The sequence below is a fragment of the Bos indicus genome, chromosome 2, assembly GCF_029378745.1.
Source record: "Bos indicus isolate NIAB-ARS_2022 breed Sahiwal x Tharparkar chromosome 2, NIAB-ARS_B.indTharparkar_mat_pri_1.0, whole genome shotgun sequence".
Classification (NCBI taxonomy): Eukaryota; Metazoa; Chordata; class Mammalia; order Artiodactyla; family Bovidae; genus Bos; species Bos indicus.
Window position 1 is genome coordinate 9,937,564 of NC_091761.1, and position 5,629 is coordinate 9,943,192.

The 5,629-nt window shown below is 35.5% G+C and overlaps 1 long non-coding RNA gene across 1 annotated transcript; it reads left to right on the plus strand.

The window, feature by feature from the left end:
* Positions 1-1,029: 1,029 nt before the first annotated feature.
* LOC139186245 (uncharacterized) lies at positions 1,030-4,559 on the plus strand. The gene is made up of 3 exons (XR_011569811.1): positions 1,030-2,651; positions 3,614-3,733; positions 4,257-4,559. It is a non-coding gene; the product is annotated as an uncharacterized lncRNA (long non-coding RNA).
* The last annotated feature ends 1,070 nt before the right edge of the window (positions 4,560-5,629 follow it).

Consider the following 5,629-nt stretch of genomic DNA (forward strand, 5'->3'; position numbering starts at 1 on the left):
CCCATTCCGAAGGTTGTCTTTTCACCTTGCGTATAGTTTCCTCCATTGTGCAGAAGCTTTTAATTTTAATTAGGTCCCATTTGTTTATTTTTGCTTTTATTTCCTATATTCTGGGAGGTGGGTCATAGAGGATCCTGCTGTGATGTATGTCGGAGAATGTTTTGCCTATGTTCTCCTCAAGGGGTTTTATAATTTCTGGTCTTATGTTTAGATTGTTAACCAATTTTGAGTTTATTTTTGTGTATGGTGTTAGAAAGTGTTCTAGTTTCATTGTTTTACAAGTGGTTGACCAGATTTCCCAGCACCACTTGTTAAAGAGATTATCTTTACTCCATTGTATATTCTTGCCTCCTTTATCAAAGATAAGGTGTCCATAGGTGTGTGGATTTATCTCTGGGCTTTCTATTTTGTTCCAGTGATCTATATTTCTGTCTTTGTGCCAGTACCATACTGTCTTGATGACTGTAGCTTTGTAGTAGAGCCTGAATTCAGGCATGTTGATTCCTCCAGTTCCATTCTACTTTCTAAAGATTGCTTTGGCTATTTGAGTTTTTTTGTGTTTCCATACACATTGTGAAATTATTTGTTCTAGCTCTGTGCAAAACACCGTTGGTAGCTTGATAGGGATTGCATTGAATCTATAGATTGCTTTGGGTAGTATACTCATTTTCACTATATTGATTCTTCCTATCCATGAACACAGTACATTTCTCCATCTATTAGTGTCCTCTTTGATTTCTTTCACCAGTGTTTTATAGTTTTCTATATATAGGTCTTTAGTTTCTTTAGGTAGATATATTCCTAAGTATTTTATTCTTTTTATTGCAATGGTGAATGGAATTGTTTCCTTAACTTCTCTTTCTGTTTTCTCCATTTTTAGTGTATAGGAATGCAAGGCATTTCTGTGTGTTGATTTGATATCCTGCAACTTTACTATATTCATTGATTAGCTCTAGTAATTTTCTGGTGGCGTCTTTAGGGTTTTCTATGTAAAGGATCATGTCATCTGCAAAGTGTGAGTTTTAACTTCTTGTTTTCCAATTTGGATTCCTTTTGTTTCTTTTTCTGCTCTGATTGCTGTGGCAAAAACTTACAAAACTGTGTTAAATAGTAGTGGTGTAAGTGGGCACCCTTGTCTTGTTCCTGACTTTAGGGGAAATGTTTTCAATTTTTCACCATTGAGGATAATGTTTGCTGTTGTTTGTCATATATAGCTTTTATTATGTTGAGGTGTGTTCCTTCTATTCCTGCTTTCTGAAGAGTTTTTTTTTTTTTTATCATAAATGGATGTTGAATTTTGTCAAAGGCTTTCTCTGCATCTATTGAGATAATCATATATCTTTTATTTTTCAATTTGTTAATGTGGTGTATTACATTGATTGATTTGCAGATATTGAAGAATCCTTGCATCCCTGGGATGAAGTCTACTTGGTCATGATGTATGATCTTTTTAATGTGTTGTTGGATTCTGATTGCTAGAATTTTATTAAGAATTTTTGCATCTATGTTCATCAGTGATATTGACCTATAGTTTTCTTTTTTGTGTGTGTGGCATTTTTTCAGGTTTTGTAAAAAGCAGAGACATTACTTTGCCAACAAAGGTCCATCTAGTCAAAACTATGGTTTTCCAGTAGTCATGCATGGATGTGAGAGTTGGACTCTAAAGAAAGCTGAGTGCCAAAGCACTGATGCTTTTGAACTGTGGTATTGGAGAAGACTCTTAAGAGTCCCTTGGACTGCAAGGAGATCAAACCAGTCAATCCTAAAGGTAATCAGTCCTGAATATTCCTTGGAAGGACTGATGCTGAAGCTGAAGCTCCAATACTTTGGCCACTGATGCAAAGAACTGATTCATTGGAAAAGACCTGATGCTGGGAAAGATTGAAGGCGGGAGGAGAAGGGGATGACAGAGAATGAGATGGTTGGATGGTGTCACTGACTCAATGGACATGAGTTTGAGCAAGCTCCAAGAGTTGATGGTGGACAGGAAAGCCTGGTGTACTGCAGTCCATGGGGTTTCAAAGTGTTGGACATGACTGAGCAACTGAACTGAACTGAAAGGTCTTCTTCCTGGGTCACCCTTGGGAAACCAAAACAAAGACACACATCTAATATAGCTCACGTCATTTGTGCATGCTCAGTTGATCAGAAGTGTCTGACTGTTTGCAAGCCCATGGACTATAGCCCACCAGGATTCTCTGTCCATGTGATTATTTAGGCAAAAATACTGGAGTGGGTTGCCATTTCCTCCTCCAGGAAATATTCCTGAGTCAAGGATCAAACTGGCATCTCCTGTGTCTCCTGCACTGGCAAGTAGAGTCTTTACCACTGTGTAAACTGGGTAGCTGTAGCTCGTCTCACATTGCTTTATACGATTGGTCTTATGTTTTTGTCTTCTACCAGATTCTAAGAACTTTAGATTCTATGTGCTGTGCTTAGTTGCTCAGTCATGTCCAACACTTTGTGACCCCATGGACTATAACCCACCAGGCTCTTCTGTCCATAGGAATTCTCCAGGCAAGAACACTAGAGTGGGTTTCCATGCCTTTCTCCAGGGGATCATCTCAACCCAGTGGTTGAACCCCAGTCTCCCACATTGCAGATGGATACCTTACCATCTGAGCCATCAGAGAAGCTCTTGAGACACTAAGGTAAGTAGAATTTTGAGATTGCTCCCAAGATTCCTGTCTCCTTGTGTACTTGTTCTAAATAATCCCCTCATCTTGAGCATGGGCAGAACCTGTGAATATGAGGAGGTAGTCACTCCTTTGATTAGATTACATTATAAGATGAGATGATAATTACATTCGATTGTAAAGAACTCTGTTTTAGCTGACTGCAGACAGAGATTCCTCTGCTGAAACTTGAAGAAGAAGCAGGGCACTATGAATTCTATAAATGCAAGGAAATGAATTCCGCTAACAATCAAGTGACTTTGGAAGTAGATCCTGTGCCTCAGATGAGATTCCACACTTCACTAACACCTTGTCTATGGCCATGTGAGAATTTGATTACCCAGCTAAGCTACAGCCTGACTCCTGACTCAAGGAAACTGTGGGATAATAAATATATGTTGTTTTAAGTTCTTAAGCTTGTGATATTTTGTTACACAGTATAGAAAACTATTACAGACATGTATATATTCTTTTAAAAATTATGTAATATTAATTCTGTTTCCATTATGTCCTCTTGAGAACCCACACTGTCCTGAAGATAGTATTCAGCATTTCTGTGCATTTTAGAAAACTTTATTTCACTATATATATATATGTCCAAAGATAATATACTATTGTTTCTTTTTTCTTGATCTTTTGTCTAAAAGAAATGAATTAAAACTCAAAGTGATTTTTTATGTTAGTTGTCCTTTTTAATATTGTCTAATTTTACATTGTGGACAAACTAGCAAATATTTCATTATTTGCTATGACAGAAATACTTAATGCTTACTGAACAAGTGTGTACTCCACCACACCTGCCAGGCTTTAGCAGTTGGGTCATGCCATGTGACAAATTCTGACCCACGGTCTGTTAGTGGAAGTTGTCTGTGTCATTGCTGGGCTAAAGTACTGAAGAACTTCTGCAGGACATTCAGCTTATCTATTCCCTGTCTTAGCAACCAAGAAAGCTGCCTATTTAGATGATTGAACCTAGGATGGAAACAGCTTGGATTTCTGAGTCGCCGGATGGATGATTGCTGATCTGCAACACTTATGAAAATTGCACAGGACTTTTTGTGAGTAAGAAATAAAACTTTACTGTGTAAAGCCAGTGTAATTTATTATTGTGGCATATGCAGCCTAAACTACTCTGTCTGATACAGAAGCATACAAGTTCATGTATTTTATTCTCATGTTGTGCTCCTTTTTATAGCTTATCCTTATTAAGCCCTTTGTCTTACACTCTGTATAACACTGATATTGCTATATCAACTTACTTTTGATTAGTATGTTCCTTTATACTTCTGATCATCCCATTATTTTCAAACCTTTGTTTTATTTAATGTATGTCTCTTCTAAGATAACTGGGTATATTTTAAAATCAGATCTCATAGTTCTTTTTCTTCTGTTAGGTAGTTTAATCCACTTATACTATTGGGATTACTAATAGATTTAGACTTATTTCTATGATTTTATTGTTATGAAGCCATTTAGTTTCAATTTTAATGAAAGAACCACAGTTAATTATCAATTGATATTATAGTCAGTAGCTCATACAATTTGCTAGTCTATTTTTAAAGAAACATTTTCTGTCCTCAGTGCTGTTTTTACACAAGAGGCTTTTTCCTTTGGACTCACCATTCATCCTGATGAGGTGTGTATACTGCTTTCATAATTTTTTTTTTTTTAGGTGAAGGTCTGTAGATAGAAAGCTCCATTAGACTCTTCTATGTCTGAAAATGTCTTTATTTTGTCTGTCACCTTGAATGATAGCTAGGTATAGCATTAAGTTATTTTTCTGTAGCATTTTCTGATACTACTTCACCAACTTCTGGTGCTATAATTACAGATGACAGGTTAGCTCTTAATTCAACAACCATTCCTTTGTAGGTAATTTGCCTTTTCTTTACAGCTTCTTCCAAGATTCTTCTTTATCAGAAATTCTGAAATTATACTACAATATGTCTAGAATTAAAAAAAAATCTAGTATTTGAATTTAACTTTTGCTCTGAGAGTTCTGATTTTTAGTTCTTCAAAATTTTTTTTTAGCTTTGTTGAGATTAAGTTGACAAATAAAATCGTAAGATATTTAAAGTGTACATGGTGATGACTTGATATATATACATATTGTGAAAAGATTTCCCCCATCAAGTTAATGAAAACATCCATCACCTCATGTATTTGCTTTTTATTAAAAACACTTTTGTTTTGGTGAGAACACAAGTTCTACTCTCTTAGCAAATTTTAATTATACGAATAGTATTATCAACTATAGTCACCATGTTATACATTAAGAGTTTCTTTTAAAAATTATTTATTTATTATTATCATTGTTTTTTTCAGCCATGCCTTGGCTTGTGGGATCTTAGTTCCCTGACCAGGGATTGAACCCAGGCTCTTGGCAGTGACAGCACAGAGTCCTAAGCACTGGACAGCCAGGGAATTTCTGTACCTTAAGATTCTCTTAAAACTGAAGGTTTGCTCTGTCTGCTTGATGGTGGAATATGTACATAAATTATTTGGAATAATTCTCTATGGGAGTTTGGTCTCTTCTCCCTCATTTATTTAATTATACAACCATTTTAATAAATAAATGGACTCAATATTTATTTTAGACTTTGTGTGATAATCCAATTGTTACTTTATTCCATTAGTCAACTTGTTCCCATGCACTGTATTTATTTTTATCTGAGAAATTGTGACTTGTGGCATGAATCAGATCTTCTTTGCTTTGGTTTCTGGAAAACATAGAGCTACCTTTGTGGCCTTGCAAAAATTGTTCAGAAATTGATACATTTTATCATTAATCTGACTTGCTTCTCCATCTTCTGTCTGTAGCCTCATTTCTCTCCTCTCCACTTTCTTCTAATTCATATTATCTTACTGTGTTTTATGAAAGTGTCTTTATAGGCCACTTTACATTTTTTTTTTTTTTTTCTGAAAGAAGGCCAGAAGTAGCTACCTGTATTTAT